This window comes from Sciurus carolinensis, chromosome 7 (genome assembly GCF_902686445.1).
Source record: "Sciurus carolinensis chromosome 7, mSciCar1.2, whole genome shotgun sequence".
NCBI lineage: Eukaryota > Metazoa > Chordata > Mammalia > Rodentia > Sciuridae > Sciurus > Sciurus carolinensis.
In genome coordinates, this window is record NC_062219.1 from 75,995,273 (window position 1) to 76,008,402 (window position 13,130).

Genomic DNA, 13,130 nt, shown 5'->3' on the forward strand with positions numbered 1-13,130 from the left:
TGGGAGTTCTATTTCTAGTTTTTGAAGAACCTCCATACCTTTCTTCCATAATGGATGTACTGATACACAGTCCCATCAATAGTGTCTGAGAGTTCCTCTTCCTCCCCATCCTTGCCAGCATTTCCTGTTTTCTGTCTTTTTGATAACAGCCATTCTAATTTGGGTGAGATGGGATTTCATTGTTTTGGTCTGCATTTCCCCAGTAACTAGTGATGTTGAGCATTTTTTCACATACTTGGTGGCTGGCTGTATATCTTTTTTTGAGTTCAGCTCATTTACCCACTTTACAAATTGGATTACTTGATTTTTTTGCTGTTGTGTTGTTGGAGTTCCTTACGTATGCTGGATATTTAACCCCTTGTCCGATGAATAGTTGGCAAATATTTTCTCCTTCTCTGTAGCTTATCTTTTCACTCTGTTGTCTCCATTGCCATGCAGAAACTTTTTTAGTTAGATGTGTGATCCCTTTTCTCTATTTGTGCTTTGCCCATAAAATCTTGACCCACCCCAATGACCTGATGTGTTTCCTGGTGTGCTTCTAGGAGTTTCAGAGTTTCAGGTCTTTGATTCATTTTGCATCAAATTTGGTAACTGGTGAGAGACAGGAGTCTAGTTTCTTCTGCCTGTGGATATTGTTTTCTTGGCACCGTTTATTGAGGAGACTTTTTCCTCCTGACAATGTATGATCTTGCCATTTTTGTTAAAAACCAGATGGCTGTGAATGTGTGGGGTCATTTCTGAGTTCTCTCTTCTGTCCCAGTGTTCCCTGTGTCTCTTTTCATGCCAGTACCATGTTGTTTAGGTAACGATGGCTTTGTAATACCTGCTTTTGAGTCAGGCATTATAATGTCTTCAGCTCTGTTCTTGTTTGTTCATGATGTTTTCGGCTCCTTGGGGACTTTTGTGGTTCCATACACAATTTGGGAGTTGTTTTCTTCTTCTAGTTCTGTGAAGAATGTCACTAGTAGTTTTTGTAGGGATTGCATTGACTCTACAATGCTTTGGGTAATGTGCACATTTTAACATAAATTCTTCAGTCTATGAACATAGGGTGTCTTTTCAGTTTTTGCATGTGCTCTTCAATTTTTTGAATCCATGCTTCACAGTGTTTATAAAAATCTTGTGCATGTTTGGTTAAATTTATTCCTAAGTTATTTATATATGTAGTAGTGATTATGAATGAGATTTTTAAAAATATCCTTAGCTATTCAGTTATATTTTAAAAGTTACTGAAGGATAAGAGGGTAGCTTAGTGGTAGAACGGGTGCTTAACATGTGTAAAGTCCTGATTTATCTACAGTATGTGCATGCACTTGTGTGTGCGTATATACACACACACAAGCTATTGATTTTTACCTTTTTGCAGTACTGTGGCTTGAACCCATGGCTGCATGCATGCTAGGCAAACACTACCACTCAGTTACACTTCTGGTACATTGATTTTTATAGGTTGATTTTATATCCTGTGATCTTACTGAATTTGTTATGTTCCAATGGTTTTTTGGTGGGACTAGGATTTTTATATATAAAATCGTGTCATCTGCAAATATAATTTGGCCTCCTCTCCTGTTTGGTTGCCCTGTTTCCTCTGACTTATTGCTCTAGCAAAGACTCCTATATTAAATAAAAATGGTGAAAGTGGACATCCCTATCTCTTTACTGATCTTAGAGAAAATGATTTCAGCTTTTCCCCATTCATTTTGATGTTAGTTGCTTGTCATGTAATAATCTTTCTTGAGGTAAATTTCTTCTATACCTAATTTTTTAAAATCATGGAATGTTATCAAATGGCTTTTTCGCACCTATTCAGATCTATGGTTTTCAAAAAAATTTTTTTACATACTTTTAGTTGTTGATGGACCTTTGTTTTATTCATTTATATTTGGTGCTGAGAATCAAACCCAGTGCCTCACACGCACTAGGTGAGTGCTCCACCGAGCCACAACCCCAGCCTGAGATCTAGTTTTTGTTCTTCAATTTGTTGATGTGATGTTTATTGATTTATGTATGTCGAACCACCACGCTTTTATCCCTAGAATATTCCCATCTGATCATGGTGTACATTTATTTGTAGGGTACTCTATGTTCAGAGAAACCTCTATGGTAATTTACTACAGAAATAATTCCTGAAAATGTACTTAGTATATTATTAAATGAATTTTATATCTATTCTGAAGTGCTTTTCCCCTATTCCATTGCATTTATTTATTTGTCAGAAATTGAACTCAGGAGTACTTAACCACTGAGCCACATTCTCAGATCTTATGTTTTTTTGTTTTTGTTTTGTGGTACTGGGGATTGAACCCAGGGTACTTAACCACTGACCCACACCCTAAGCGCTTTTTATATTTTATTTATAGACATTTTAGCATTTATTTTACTAAGTTGCTGAGGTCGGTTTTGAGATCCTCCTGCCTCAGCCTCCCAAGTTGCTGGGATTACATGAGTGTGCCACCATGCTTGGTTCCATTGCTTTTTTGAAGAGTCCTAGAATCAATTAAGTTGTCATAGTTAACAAGTTCTCAAATAGGTTGATTATATTGTACTTGATTGGTATTTTATCAGACTAAGTACTTATTTTCTGTTATAACTGACAGACTCAGCTACATGGCATTCCGGGACCTCAAACAGTAGACTAGTGATGAAGGGAGGAGGTGAAGACAAGACCTAGTATAATTAATCCAAGGATCCTGATTCTCATTGGAAAGGAACCTTTCCCCTACCCAAGATAGCTCTTAAAATTTCCAAAACTTAATGACACAATTGGATGTAAATTGGTCTCAGTATGTATTCAAATACATAGGACAAGTGAGGTAGAGCAAAATCAGAAGTAGTGACAATATTCAGTCTGACAGTTTTAAGTACTGCACTGGAAGTACTGTTCAGATCTAGAATGAAGCTTTTGGGAGGAAAGATGAGAAGGGTCCAACCTCTCCCTTCTAGGGTGGAGGGACTGGTGAAAAATAAGCAGGCTACCTTTGTAGGCTAAGGTTCAAATAAAAGCTCTAATCATAACTGGGAACTGGTGAAAAAGTCACACAAACAACCAAAAGGTCTTTCATGTACACTGGGCAAGCATAACAAGAAGTGTGTTATTCAGTTCAGAGGACACTTGATTGGGAATATAAACAGAGAGGATATTGGATTTCCGGAAACAGAACTAATTTTAGAAAGCACCAAATGGTAGGCTTGAGCCTACTATATTTTAAGATTCTAGAAGCCTGGTGGAAGGCAAAGGGATTCCTATTGGCTAGTTACTAAAGTCAGACATGTAAATTCTGCTTTCAACTACTAAACCCAGTCTGAAGCAAGCATTTGAGTCCATTGTAGTCAAGTTCCTTTAGGCCTTTAAGGGCTCTAAAAAATTTTCTAGGTTGTAGATGTTCTGGAAGGTGAATTTCTTTTCAAGCTAATAGTTTAAGTATTGGTCATTTTAATAACCAAAGTATTACCTAGTTGTATTTGTAAACTAGAAGGCCAGTAACAGTCTTTCACACTTGAGAAAAATGCTACCAGTTGTATATTAAAATGTTTGAATAAGTTTAATGGAAACTGATATTAATTATAAAATGTTAAGCTTTCAAGTGTAGTTCCACTAAAATGATCTTTTATTTTACTCACTTATTCAGGTAAAAATTCTACAGTCAATGAAAGAGAAATACATTAAGTATTTCTCTGATCATGTCTTCCTACTGAATAATGTCAAGTTTTAGAGAATCAAAATGATTACAAGAATAGCCTTATAAAAATTGTTAACTCCCTGCTTATAAGCTTTAGTAAGGATACTTAACATTTCAGCCTCCTCTTCCACCTTTCCACCTATTTTTTTCCACATCTATCCAACCTATCGGTAACCAAATCCTCCAGATTTGTCACTCTTTTGTTCTTGACCATATTATCCTTTCTCAGTGTTCTTATGCCTAATTGTGTCTTCCCTACATTGAGTTGGTCTTAACTCAAATTTACTTGCTTAACCCTCTGATAGAAATATTTCTCTTGTGCTTTGTATCTCTGTATAGGTTGTCCTCGATTTTTCTTGGCCTCTTATATCATTTTTGACATGAATAGAAGTGTTTATCTCTTGCCTCTTTGGCAGAGACTAGTCCACTGTAATGCATAAAGAGAATGCTCAGTACTAATTTGGATCATATCAACTAAGAAAATGTGACATATTAAAAGGTCCACTGGCAGGCAATGGAATAAAAACAGAAGGAACAGGAGTAAGAGGTCAGAGGGCTGCAAAACAAACTATTTCACAACTCTGCCTTGTTTTTAAGTGTTTGCCAGCTTTGACAAAAGGGTAGTGGCATTTTCCCCTCAAGGTTTTGTGTGAAGTCATTTATCACTTACTGTACAATATTAAGTTCCTGGCTCTGTCTTAGGTACATTAGACAGAATCAGTTGTATCAATGCATGAAATGGATCTGCCCTTAAGTTCTAAAATTTAGCACTTTAGATTCTAGGAGTTGGGAGAAAGATAATGACAGATTGAGCATGTTAGTTTCAAGTAGAGCAGGGTAGGGAATCAAGAATGCAGTCTCCTGACAGGAGGATCAAGAGTTCAAAGCCAGTTTCAGCAATGGTGAGGTGCTAAGCAACTCAGTGAGGCCCTGTCTCTAAACAACAAAATAGGGCGGGGGATGTGACTCAGTGGTCAAATGTTCCTGAGTTCAATCCCCAGTACCAAGGGGGAAAAAAAAAAAAAAAAAGGGCAGCACAGTCTTATACACTGTCTTGGCCCCACAGCTTTCCTTAGTTTATTGGTAGTATCAATATCCTCTATTATAGCTGGGTGTGGTGGCACACTCCTGTAATCCCAACAGCTCGGAGACTGAGGCAGGAGGATTGTCAGTTCAAAGGCAGCACAAAGTCCTAAGCAACTCAGTGAGACCTCATTTCTAAATAAAATATAAAAAAGGGCTGGGGATGTGTCTCAGTAATTAAGTGCCCCTGGGTTTAATCCCCAGTACCACACAGGAAAAGAAGAAAAAAAGATCCTTTATTACATATAATTCATTATGGCAAACTTTTTTTCTCTCCTACAGTTCATGAAGCCTTAAGGTCTCTGAAATAACAGCCCCTATTCTCAGACTTGGGAATTCAGCCATTTTTCTGGCTGGTTCCCTCAAATTCATGTCTGTCTGGACACCTCAAGCTTCCTATGAATAATCAATGCAGGGCCCATAACCTCATAATTCTCAGAAAAATAAACAGCTAAGATTCTTTCTTGGAATTACACTTAATCCCAAGCACCTATGATTCTTCAGTAAGATACCTAAAATCATTCTCTATGTGGTGGCATTAAACCTTTTACTTTAATGCAAACACACAGAAGCTACACACTTACTTGCTTAGCATGCATGAAACCCTGGGTTCAATCACTAGAACGAAAACAAAATGTAGAAAGATCTCAAAATAAACAGTCTCTAAATGCATCTCAAAGAACTAGAAAAACAAGAAAACCAAATTTCAAAATTAGAAGGAAAGCTATAAACAAGAGAATAAACACTTCTAAGTAGAAAAAACAATGAAATGAGATGAGCTAGTTGTTCAAAAGGATAAACAAATTATAAAAATAGACAATTAGCCAGACCAAAACAAAAACAAAAAACATCCAGAAAAAGCATTTAATAGAATTCAACATCTCATCACATAAAACCCTGAATAAAATAGGTATAGAAGGAAAATACCTCAACATAAAAAAGGTCTAATAAAGGTCATATATAAGCCAACAGCTGACATACTGAATGGGGAAAAGAGAAAAGCTTTTGTTCTAAAATCTGAACAGAAAAGATACCAATTTTTCATTAGTTTTATTCAAAAGTACCAAAGTCCCCAAGGAGCCGAAAACATCATGAACAAACAAGAACAGAGCTGAAGACATTATAATGCCTGACTCAAAAGCAGGTATTACAAAGCCATCGTTACCTAAACAACATGGTACTGGCATGAAAAGAGACACAGGGAACACTGGGACAGAAGAGAGAACTCAGAAATGACCCCACACATTCACAGCCATCTGGTTTTTAACAAAAATGGCAAGATCATACATTGTCAGGAGGAAAAAGTCTCCTCAATAAACGGTGCCAAGAAAACAATATCCACAGGCAGAAGAAACTAGACTCCTGTCTCTCACCAGTTACCAAATTTGATGCAAAATGAATCAAAGACCTGAAACTCTGAAACTCCTAGAAGCACACCAGGAAACACATCAGGTCATTGGGGTGGGTCAAGATTTTATGGGCAAAGCACAAATAGAGAAAAGGGATCACACATCTAACTAAAAAAGTTTCTGCATGGCAATGGAGACAACAGAGTGAAAAGATAAGCTACAGAGAAGGAGAAAATATTTGCCAACTATTCATCGGACAAGGGGTTAAATATCCAGCATACGTAAGGAACTCCAACAACACAACAGCAAAAAAATCAAGTAATCCAATTTGTAAAGTGGGTAAATGAGCTGAACTCAAAAAAAGATATACAGCCAGCCACCAAGTATGTGAAAAAATGCTCAACATCACTAGTTACTGGGGAAATGCAGACCAAAACAATGAAATCCCATCTCACCCAAATTAGAATGGCTGTTATCAAAAAGACAGAAAACAGGAAATGCTGGCAAGGATGGGGAGGAAGAGGAACTCTCAGACACTATTGATGGGACTGTGTATCAGTACATCCATTATGGAAGAAAGGTATGGAGGTTCTTCAAAAACTAGAAATAGAACTCCCACATGATCCAGTAATCCCACTTCTGGGCATACATACAAAGGAACCGAAAGCAGCCTGTTAAAAAGACAATCTGCACTTGCTTGTTTATTGCAGTGCTATTTCACAACAGCCAATCTATGGAATCATCCTACATGTCCATTGATGGGTGATAGGATAAAGGAAATGTGGCACATCTACACAATGGAACACTATTCAGCTGTGTAAAGAATTCCTGTCATTTGTAATAATATAACCAGAGGTTATATTAAGTGAAATAAATGAGACCCAGAAAGAAATGCCACATGTTCTCACTTATATGTGAAAACTAAAAAGCTTGTCTTCTAGAAGTAGAGGATAGAATAGAGGATACCAGAGCTTGAGAAGGATGAGGAGGAGGGGCAACGGGGAAAGGATGGCTTATATATACCGAGGTGCTTTTGGGTAGGAGGAATGACTTCTAATGTTCATAGCACAAAGGGATAACTATGGCTGACAATTGAATATTTCAGAGTAACTAGTAGGTTTTAATGTTCCCCACAGAGAAATGATAAGTGAGGTGATAAATATGCCAGTTACTGTGACCTGATCATTACACATTGCATGCATGTGTTGAAATGTCACATAGGACCCACATAAATATGTGCAATTACATGGGTGTCAATTAAAAATAAAAATATATTTTAAAATATGTGTATTTACTATATATTTAATATTTACAAATATAATGCATTACTTTAATGATGTCAGAAAACTTTTGACTTCTTAACTTTATTATCATAATTTATATGCATTAAACTATAAATTTTAAGGGTACAATTTAATCAATTTTTCCATAGGAATACATCTGTGAATTATCACTAGAATCAAGATAATGACTGTATTCATTACTCTCAAAAGTATCCCCTTATAGGGGCTTGATTTTCTTTTGTTTGGATTTATGGGACTGGGGATTTAACTCAGGTGCTGTCTAGCACTGAGCTACATCCCCAACCCTTTTTGTATTTTTTAATTTTGAAAAAGGATCTCCCTTATTGCTGAGGCTGGGTCTCAAATTTATGATTCTCCTACCTCCACCTCCTGAGTAGTTGGGATTACAGGTATTAGCTACCATGCCCATCAGGAGGTTGATTTTGAACATGAAATGGCGTATGATAGCCAAATTCAGATTTTCAGTAGGCAGTTAGAGAAACAAGTCTGGAGTTCAGAGAAGAGGCCTGAGCTGGAGAAATAAAAACAGAAGTCATCAGCAAATGGAGGCTATATTTAAAGTCATAAGTTTTGGGGTTGGTTTGGTTTGGGTTTTTTTTTTTTTTTTTAGAGGGGGTCTTACTATGTTACCCTACCTAGTTTGGTTTCAAACTCATATGCTCAAGCAGTGTTCCCACCTCCCCCTCCCAAGTAGCTGGCACTACAGGCATGCATCACCATACTCATAAAGCCAAAATATTAGATGAGATCACCAAAGGAGAAATAGAAAAAAAAAAAAAAAAAAGGTGGCCCAAGAGTTGAGCCCTGTGGCATTCCATGACCAGGCAATTCCAGATTTAGCTCAAATTCAGAAACTATTTCATGGTAAGGAAAATCAGAGAGAAAAATCTGTTGTAGAGTTCTATTTGGAATAGAAATTAGATAGAAAACCAAGGAGGCCTAGGTGAAATGAGCAGAGAGAAACCAAGATTGAGAAAGAACTAAGTAATTTGCTTGGGGTGGCAGAGCTAAAATTTGCCTTCAAATTTACTGCATCATTGCATAGCATGAAAATTAAAGGAGTTAATGTCTGATGACAGCTTTTCAAGGTAACAGAGTGACCTTTAGAAGAGAATGAGATGAGGAATTTAGTAGAAGTATTAAGGTTTTCATTAGAAACTGTGGACTTAAAGAAAATGGAGTTGACCATGGATGAGTTATGGCTTTGCCTAACACTGCTAAAGTGCCAGCTGAGGTGGAAAACTACTAGTTTTAACAGGTAATCAACGTATTTCTTCACTATTCTGAAATGTTATCTGCCTGGGAGTAGAAATCAGATGACTGGATTAATCCAAAATTAGGAATAAACTGGCTAGCAGGGCAGTGATAAGCCAAGGGTATTGAGGATGCATATAAAAGGGTTAAAATTAGTGAACTCCAGGCTGATTGAGGAGGGTGGAAAATAGGAGCATGACAAAAAATTGTCCAGGTAAAAGATCAGATGTGTTATAGAAAGGTGCTAACAACAACAACAAAGAAGATAAAATGAGGCCCTTCCCAGTTCTGCAGAATGACCCATAGCATGGATGTACTGGATTATCATTTTATCTCTTAGACCTAGAATGTGAGTTCTTTGGAAGCAGAGATTATGTCCTTTAAACTCAGTGCCTGGGGCAATATAAATGGCATCCATAAAATATTTGTCTAATTGAGTGAAATTCAATGTGTATATTTAGGGTGAACACTAGGATGGTATAATGTATATCTTTTCCAGAAGAGATATAAAAGAAATGAGAGCTGAGGGTGGTGACTCATGCCTGTAATCCCAGCTACTCTGGAGGCTAAGGCAGGAGAACTGGCAAGTTTGAGGCCAGCCTCAGTAAATTCGCAAGACCCTGTCTCAAAACAAAAAAATAAATAGAGCTGGGGATATAGCTCAGTAGTAAAGCATCCCTGAAAACCCCAAGTGCCACAAAAAAAAAAAAAAAAAAAAGAAAGCTGCTATGGACTGTTAGTGTATCCTACTATAAATTCATACATTGAAGAATCCTAAAAAGAAATGTTATATAAGCTGAAAGTCTTCATCAATGATGAAATTCAAAAGTCAAAATTAAGATTCACCCAGCGAATACACCTTTTTATCACCCCAGAGGTTGGTATATTTAATGCCTTTCTCTCACTGATGTAAGATTTAGTAACAATTCTAAAACTGTACTTTAATAAACAAATAATTGATTAAAGTTATTTGGCCTATTTTATTAGTGCTAATATTCATATTGTTAATAACTGGAAGTCATACTGTCTGTATACTACATTTATTTTTCAAAAATGAATTACCACCATTGCTCATAGTTTGACCACATCTATCGAAATGCCAGGACAGTTTTGAAATTCCTGGACTTTTTTTCACATATCTGGATATTTTGAAAGATGTTGTTTGCTTAAAATTTGATCTGTTCCTTTGGAGTTTGAATCATACTAACAGGTTAAGTGTATGATGATTCAGAAATATACTAAGAGTTGCATTCACTTGTTCATTGAACAAATACGTACCAAGTAGCTACCATGTATATGTGTATGTGCTGTCCAAGGCACTGAAGACAGCTGTGCACCAAACAGTCAAGATCCCTGTCCTGTGGGGTTTTACTTTTAGAAAGAGGAGAACATTACAGAATAAAGACATTATAAAGTATGTTAGAAATTGAAAGTTTTTTTAAAAAAATTTAAATAATTGTAATTTTTTTAAATTTAAAAAAAAAATAGAACATGCAATATTGGAGTGGGTTTTGAGGAAATGTTACTACTGCAACCTTGTTTTTTTTGGTGCTAGGAATTGAACCTGGAGTCTCAAGCATGCTAAGCACACACTCTACCACTGACCTATATCCCCAGACCCATTATTGAAATTTAAAATGAGGTTAACAGGATATGTTTCCATGAGAAGGTGAAATTAATCAATGATTTGCAGAGAGTGAGAGATAGAGCTATGCACATACCTGGGAAAAGGGCATTTCTGTGGCAATGGCATAGGGATAGGAGCATGCATAGTAAAGGAAGAGAGAAAACAGGCATGCAGAACATGCAGAGTCTAGGGATCACAGAAAATATTTTTTTCTGTGTAAAATGGGAACTACTGTGAAAGTAAACACAGAAACCCCAGGTATAATTCATACACATCAAATCTGTGAACCCTATGTTCAGGGTACAGAGTGTGGCCTCTAACTGCTATTTACTATTTAAAGGAACCAGGGCTCATTAGAAAAATGACTGGTTATAAAAGATTAAGAAACAAAATGTACAAGATGAGTTTGGTGCCTCTTCCTGTAGCAGATAAGCAAGAAAGCAAAATCTCTAGGGTTGTAGTAAAAGGACTCAGGATCTGCTTGGAGAGTCTCCCAATGTTTAAAGATTTTTTTAAAAATGACTATTATTAAGGATAATAACCACAATAGCTTCTGTTCAACCTAAGAATTCATAATGATACTTTAAAAATGAATTTGATACTTTTAGAGAATATTAGTAAACCAACTTAACAGTTTCAAATTTTCCAATACTAGCTATTATTAAACTGCTAACCAAATACAAGGTGAGAAAAAGTTTCTTTTTATTGATTCATTTCAGCAAACAGTTGGAAAAGATTGGTATAATTAGAAAATCACCAGTTTGCAACATTTAATCTATGTAAGTAATAATCCTCAAATGGTTGCTAATATCCAAACAAGAGAGATAAGCAGATATTATGGACTCTTGAAAGAAGAATTTAGCATTACCATGATGTACTCTTGCTTGGAAAAAAAAAAAAAAAAAACACAATAAAACATTTGGATATAGCTACCAAATTGCAGATGACAGAGAAATACATTAAGATACATCATTGAAATGCAATCAACAATATTCAAACTATTGAAAACTCTATAGCACAAATGGTTTATTTAATACATAAATTGCAAGGAAAATGAACCAACCAAATAAGAGATAATGGGTAACTTATACACAGACTAGAAAGATCTATCAATATTCTCAATGTTTGTATATCCTTTGGATTCTGACTCAATATTTTAACAAATTATGGAATTTATGATATAGATATTTGAACACTGACTTGGTATTTCATGCAATAATTGGGAGTTTTGTTAGGTATAATAATGGTAGTGTGGCTGTTTTTTGTGATTATTGAAGAGTCTATCACTTAGACAAACATAGTGAATTATTTATGGATGAAATGATTTGGTATCTGAGATTTGCTTCAAAATAATAGAGAATTGAGGAAATAGTTGAAGGTTATAAGATGAAACATGATTAACTTTAAATTGATTATTTTGAAAGCAGGATGATGAGTTTATGGGAGTGTATTATACATTCTCTATTTTTGTATGTGTTTAAAATATTTACAATAAGTTGGATATGGCAGCACACACCTGTAATACCAGCAATTTGGGAGGCTAAGGCAGAAGAATTGCAAGTTTGAGACCAGCTTCAACAATTTAGTGAGACCCAAAACAACTCAGTAAGACCCTGTCTCCAAAATAAATAAATAAATAAATAAATAAATAAATAAAAGGGGGGTCTGGTGATGTGACTCAGTGATTAAGCACTCTTGGGTTCAATCCTCCATACCAAAAGCAAACAAAAAAAATTTACTATTGTAAATTTTCTTAATCTGTTAATTTCTTTTTAAAAAGTTGATTTCAACTAGGCACAGTGGCACACACTTGTAATTCCAACAACTCTGGAAGCTGTGGCAGAATTGCAAATGCAATTCAAGGTCAGCCTGAGCAACTTGGTCAGACTGCTTCTCAAAATAAAAAATAAAATAAATTAAAATAAAAAGGGCTGGGCATGTAGCTCAGTGACAGAATGCCGAGGGTTCAATCTCCAGTAAAATTCCCTCCAAAATGTTGACTTCATTTCTAACAAGCATCTTGTCTCTTCACAATTTAATTTGACTGCATTCAAGGTAATAGGAAAATGGAATAATTTCCTGCTGCCACATGCATAATCAGCTGTCCATATTTGTATATCTTGTCTTCGCAAATCCACAGTGTTTTCACAAGTGTTCTTTCTGTGATTAAGCTTAGGGCATACAGTTCAGCACATAGGCTCTATAGTCAGTTTACATGCATTGCATGAAATAATGCATGAAAAATGCCTAATATAGCCAGACATGGTGGCACAAACCTATAATCCCAGCAATTTGGGAGGCCAAGGAAGGAGGATTGTGAGTTCAAAGCCAGCCTCAGCAATTTAGCAAGACCCTAAGCAACCTAGCAAGACCCTATCTCAAAATAAAACATAAAGGGCTGGGAATGTGATTCAGTGTTAAATGCCCCTGGGTTCAATCACTGCTACTAAAATAAAATAAAAATGCCTAACATAGTGCTTGTTATGCATTAGGTATAGTTGTTAATAAAATTGAGTGTTCTTATGTGCATCAGTAAGCACAATATTGTTAGGTATTACATTTGAAAAAGTCCATTGAATCCCTTCAATTAAATAACATGACCAGCCTGGGGGTATAGATCAGAGATCTATATAGAATGCTTACTTATCCTGCATGAGATCCCAGGTTTGATCCTCAGCACCACACAAATGTAAAGACATGAACATGTACACTTTCTTACAACTTAAATACACTAATTAGAATGTGTTTAATCCCTGTACTCTGTTTCAACTTCTTATAGATATTCCATGACCTGTTTGAAGGAAATTGTCATATTTTTTTCATCGTATAAGCA